This window comes from Erithacus rubecula, assembly GCF_903797595.1.
Source record: "Erithacus rubecula genome assembly, contig: scaffold_294_arrow_ctg1, whole genome shotgun sequence".
In the NCBI taxonomy this organism is placed as follows: Eukaryota; Metazoa; Chordata; class Aves; order Passeriformes; family Muscicapidae; genus Erithacus; species Erithacus rubecula.
This window is the reverse complement of record NW_027636034.1, coordinates 73852-80107: the sequence shown is the minus strand read 5'-3', so window position 1 is coordinate 80107 and position 6256 is coordinate 73852. Positions and strand designations below refer to the sequence as shown.

The window sequence follows — 6256 nt, the reverse complement described above, 5'->3', positions numbered from 1 at the left end:
GAGCTTCACAGGGCACCCACTGCGAGTGCCAAGGCTCAACTGCTCTTTCACTCACCTCAAGTAGTCTGCTTGGGTGTTTGTGGCAGAGCATGTGGAGACAATAGAAGTTTGTTTTCCTTCTCCTGCAGAAAAGCAGAATTTTTGAAACTCTTCATCAGGAGATCTTTCAAAAGCCAAAAAATACCCACTGGATAGTCTTGGAAAAGTCCTTCAGAGCTTTGTTCTCCCAGTTAATTACTCTGAAAAAAGCTCCAAAAATCAATAATGGGGCACACAGAATTTTCTCTCCAGTAGCCAGTTCTGGGCTGTAGAAAGAAGGCATGGCCACTTTTCTCTACTGCACTACCATGGTGTAAAGCCCAGCTCAACATTTCTGTTTTGAATGCATGAGGTGGCATCTCTACAGCCATTCCAGTCATGCAGCAGCAGATGCAGTTTCACAAAAGACAACAGCTTGAGATAGACAGAGGGGGAGAGAGAGTGATGAACATGTAGGTTCTAAAAAGAAATAGAGAAAAAAGCTGGAGTTCTTCTCATGCCATGTTTTTATGGCCACTTCCTTGTCCATTCCAGAGGCCCAAAGTTCCCATGAAACAAAGTTTGGATGAAAATTTTCTGCACTCTTGTCAGCAGGAGAGTCACAGTATGTTCAATACAACCTGTAAGAAGAGCTTTGCTGTGAGTATTTCATTTCCAAAAGTGCATTTGCTCTCATGGCTCAGTCAGCGCAAAAGCTGCAGCCTAAGCCCCAACTTGAAACACAGTCCAGATTTTTCCTTCACCAGCTGCTCTGAATTTGGTGGCTCCTGAAGAACAATGCTCACGTGTTTTTAGACTCAAGCAAGAATCTTTTTCTTGCTGTAGAGACTGTGTGTAAGGAAAAGACACTTGCATCCCCTCCAGCCTGAGATCTAAGAGCAGCTGTGACCATCTGTACCTGTGGGTACTCAAATCTTGGGCAGTATAAAGGTGGTACCTCTGTTGCCCGATCCGAAGAAAACACAAACAACCGAAGTCGTTTATGCGGTGCTTTATTGAGGCCTCGGGAGCCTGTGGACTAGCGTCCAAAGACAGAGCCCCCTTTGACAGAAAATTCACAGGGTTTTTATATGCTTCTTTACACGATTTCTTCATCTTAACAGATTCTTACCACATTTTTGATACCTGGTACCATAATCTCTCTGACATTTAAGATTCTGCCAAAAGGTGCATTCTTTAGATAAATGGATACACTCCTTAAGATAAGTAATTATTTCTCAACTATACTGCTTGCATTACAAAATTTGCTATAAAGTTCATCTGCCGGTTACATGCGGCCTACTAAGCCTTAGCATAACTACTACTAATGTCAACTAATGTCAATTACTAAGGTTTATTATTACTTTAATACAATTTATTATATCAAATGGCAACATTTCCCCCCCTTTTGAGCATTCTTCAGTCTTCTGCAAGGATGCTCAATTCTTCATTATCATCGGGTTTTTCAAATGCTGGATTCCTTTTCAAATGCTGGATTTTCTTGCCTGATAGCAACTTTATACTTCGGAGGAGACAGGTGCATTTCGTTGGTTCTTGTCAAAGCTTTTATCACCCTTCTGGTGTGTCTGGTTTCTCTTTCAATAACTCCTAAAACACACTTATACACTAACCAGATAATTAATATCAAGACTGCAATTAACAGAATGTACTGTATTATGGACGTAACTCATTCAGATGTTAAGTAGTGCAAAGTTTGCTAAGATTTTTGTTGTAAGAATACTGTACAAAAGCCTGTGGTCATTCATTTATACTTAGTTTTATTAAAGTCTGGCATTTTTACTAGACAAGTTCTAAAAGGGCTAGTAGCAGAGACTAATACTGAACAAAAGAAGTACTGGTTTTTTTTTTTTTTTTTTTTTTTTTTTTTTTTTTTTTTTTTTTTTTGTTGGTTTATGTTCAAAAACGGTATCACTGTGTAACTTTGTCATACTGTTTTTTTCGCTTATTTTATATTAAGTGTTTCAATGCCAAATATGACTTTGGTTATTTCTGAATTTATAGAAGGTAGGTTTTCCCTAAGCTCGGTACGTATTAATCCAATAGTATCTTTTTCACAACAATATCCCAATATTTTACTTTTTTCCCAATCTTTTATGTTTCTCACAGTGTTCTGTATTCTCCACTTACAATGTATTCTATATAAATTGGCCCTGTTTTCTACTAACAACAGGGCTTCCCTCGTGTTGCGGGCTCCCGTTGCTGTTCTCAGTTCTGTTTGCCAGGTTAGGGCACGATTTCTCTAAGAGCAAGCAGTACACAAAGGTTGTGACATACCCCACTGAGATTTTATAACTGTAGAGTGACACTTTTCACAGTGTAATAATACTAGCGCTTTACCAGTACACTTTTTCCCTTTGCAGTTCCAGCACTTTCTTATCTGTAAATTTAGATTTTTGTTAATTATAGATTGTTCACAATTATCTAATAGTCCAGTGGCTATTGAAATGTCCGGACGGTCCCAATTAATGTTGATTGGTTTACCAGTAACTTGCTGGAGTTCAAAAACTGCGTCTTGTAAAAACAATTTATTTCGTAGCTGGCGAATCTTTGAGTTTTGTTCCCATTCTGGTATCATTTTTAGTAGGAACCCAAGTTGTACCTGAGGGAGTAAAAACGCAAAGGTAACTTTTACTCTAATAAAGAACTTTTGCCAAATGCTAGTGCGAGAATTTTATATTAGACCTAAACACTTGGTTGAATGTCATGCACTGGATTTTCCGGTGGCATATTTTCTAACTATTGGGTTATTTTTCAAACAGGTTGAACACATAGCATTCACCCTTTTTGCCAATGTTAACATCTGGTTAGAAATTGCTTCTCTTTTCAAAAATTTTACCAAATCCTCTGCTCCCCAATGGCATTTATTGTGTTCTGTTTCCAGAATTGCTTTCATGATTCTGGCAGGCACTACAACTTGTCCCATTGCGGTTACATACCATCCAACTTTATTCTTCTGAGCCAGCAGCAGTGATGCCAGTTTTTTGTCGTCTGGGGAGTACTTAGGTTCCTGTAATAAATGTGGAGTTACTGGGCTCACCTTAGTTGGTACTAAAGCCATTTGAGTCCATACTTCTCTGGCTACTTCTCGAGCCGTCCAATTTGCCATCCGGTTTTCTTTGTAGATTTTTATTTTCCTTTTGATGTCCTTTAACATGCATTACAACCACTGATTTAAAATACGCCTTTGGAGTAATACATAGAGCTCCATGAATATGTACACCTCAAAAAGCATATCCAGAATCAGTCCATATGTTTACCCCCCTTTTTTTTTCTCTTACTTAATTCCAAAGTTCTTGTTAATGCAATAATTTCTGCTCGTTGGGCTGAGGTTCCGGGAGTCAGGGCTTTTGCTTTTTCCACTGCTTTACTGTGGTTACAGCATACCTTGCATACCTGGTTCCATTTTCCACAAAACTGGATCCATCAGTAAACAGTTCCCAATCCGGGTTTTCCATTGGAGCTACCTTTAAATCGATTCTGCTTGCATGTACTTGTTCAATCACTTCCATGCAATCATGTACCAACTTTCCTTCTTCTTGCTTGCTGCGGGGAAATTCTGCTGGGTTAACATGATTAGTCATTTTCACTTCTACATTATCCTGTTCTCTCAGGATTGCTTGGTATTGTAGCATCCTGCTGGACGAAAGCCAATGACCCCCCTTTTGCTCCAGGACTGCCAGTACCATGTGAGGCACAAATACCTCTAATTTTCTTCCCAAAGTCAATTTTTTGGCTTCCTGGATGAGGATCACTGTAGCCGTAACTGCCCGCAAGCATGACGGCCATCCAGCACTGACTGGATCCAGTTGTTTTGAAAAATACCCTACCGGGCGTTTCCAGGATCCGAGTCTCTGAGTTAGCACTCCGAGTGCTAACTTCTGCCTTTCATTCACATATAACTGGAAATCTTTGTTTAGATCTGGGAGGCCTAAGTCTTTAAAGGCCTTTTTTTTTGTCGATCCCAGTGTAACTGTGGTTCTTTCAGGGCTTCATACAAGGGCTTAGCTAAGAGTCCAAAATTTAAAATTTACAGTCTGCACCATTTTACCATTTTTAAAAGGATCTAAGCTTTTGATGGTTTCTTGGAAGGGGTATGGCACATATTGCTTCTATTTGATTGACTTCCAGCCTCCTTTGTCTTTGCATGATTTCGCATCCAAGATAAACCACACTTGATTTTATCAGTTGTACCTTTTTCTTGACACCCGGTAGCCACCCTGACCCGGCATATTTAACAATGCAATAGTCCATTTCAGACACGTTTCTTTTTCTTCTGCTGCTAGAAAAATATCATTTACATACTGGAGAATGACATAAGAGGATGGTGACTCTCTTACCTCAGCAGTCTTCTAATCTTTTAATTCCTTTGCCAATTGATTTCCAAATATCGTAGGACTATTTTGAAACCTTGAGGCAGCTGGGACCAGGTGAGCTGTCCTTTCCTTCCAGTGTCAGGACTTTCTCACTTTAATGCAAAATATTTCCTACTTTCGAATGCCAGAGGGATGCAGAAGAAACATCTTTCAAATTAATAACAGAAAACTATTTAAATTTTTCTGACACAGATGTTAACAAAGTATATGGATTGGCAACCACTGGGTGAATGTCTCTGGCAATATTATTAATTGCCCCCAGATCCCGCACCAATTAATTAGTTCAAGATTTAAGAGCAATCAATAACACCACCAAAGAGAACGCCAGGCACGGGCTGCAGGACTGCGATGGGACCGCGGTGCCCCGGGCAGGCACTGCATTTTCGGGCTCCTTGCGCTTTCGAGGCTGCGAATTGGGCACCTTTGTTACCGGCTTTGCCGTGGTGCCTTGGCAGCAGACGGTGACGCGCAGCTTTAAACACCGCCCGGCACTTTCGGGGCTGGGCACGGAGATGTAGTAGTAGGTCTCTCCGGGCTGGAACTCGAAGCCGAGTGGGAAGGGGGTAAAACGCTGGATCTTTTCGGAGAAGCGGACGGGCCCGAAGGGAGCCCGGGGCCGGTTGCACTTCCAGCGCATGAGGGCGCCAGGGGTTTCGTAGCAGCCGCGATAACCTTCCCGGTTTACTATGAAAAGCGTGAAGGTTTCTGCCTGGCCGGCGGGCACTGCCCCTTTGTAGTGCGGGCAGTAAATGTCTAGGTAGTCATTGATGGCCACTTGGATGGAATAGTCATCTTGCAGAAACTTGGGGTTGCTGCTGTTCCAGTAGATACTGTGGCGAAAACCGTGCACTGGCGGCGCCCAGAGCAGGAGCTCGAGCAGCGGCGCGGGGCGCATGGCTCAGGCTAGCCTGAAAAGTGCACACATACACTAAAGATACTTGTAGTTCCGTGCCTTCGGTAATTCTGAAAAATTTACTTGTCAGTAATTTCCTGGTTTTGGTCCCCTTTGTAGTTTCCTTGTCTGACTGAATACAATTTTGACCAATTTAACGTTTTGGGCATTCTAGTCTTAATTTTTACTAACAATTCCTGATATTCCCTGATAAATTTTCTTCCCTCACCACTGTTTGGATCCCATTTTGGATCATTGTTCGGCACCAAGCCACCCACGGCTCTCCTAACCGAATGCAACCCGATCACTTTCCGAGCACGCTCCCCCTCCCCCTGCCTTTAAAATCTGGACCATTTTTTTCATTTGCCATTCCACTCAAGATTCCTCCTGCCGAGCTTGACTCCTAAATCAGGAGTCTTCCCAGCCCCTTTAGAAATTTCAGCCTTCATTCCATATAGACTGTAAATGGTGCAACAAAGACTTACTAAATTAATTACCATAAAGATGATTTCCTTAATACTCAGGGAGATCTGAATGTTTTCTAATAAAGATGTAACCGATTCAGAGGAGAGGAAAGGAAATAAAGGCAGGAAATCTTCTTTGCCTGCTTCTCCTCTAATAAATAACACAAACTATGATTTATACATTCCTGAAGCAGATTCCAACATTTTCATAAATTTCCTGTAAGCCATTGCAACTGAACCTAGCCCGATGTCAATATTCTTTTATACAAAAATTACGCATCAAAGACAACACCGGAGCGAGCTTTAACAATCACCCTGACTACCCGCGCTACTTTTCCAGGACTTCCACGGCAACCACCTGCTGATTGCTTCCGAATCATCAGATCTCCTCGGGAGAAAGGCACCTTTACAAGCACTTTTTCCTTGGGGTCCCATAGCTTCCCTTAAGGGGCAATAAGCCGGAGTTCCCCATGATTCTTACGTTCCTG

At 41.8% G+C, this 6256-nt stretch overlaps 1 pseudogene across 1 annotated transcript; it reads right to left on the bottom strand.

The window, feature by feature from the left end:
- Positions 1-4695: 4695 nt before the first annotated feature.
- On the bottom strand, positions 4696-5307 carry LOC306815924 (ephrin-A4 pseudogene; annotated as a pseudogene). The gene has a single exon. The product of its transcript is annotated as an ephrin-A4 pseudogene (transcript).
- Between the last annotated feature and the right edge of the window lie 949 nt (positions 5308-6256).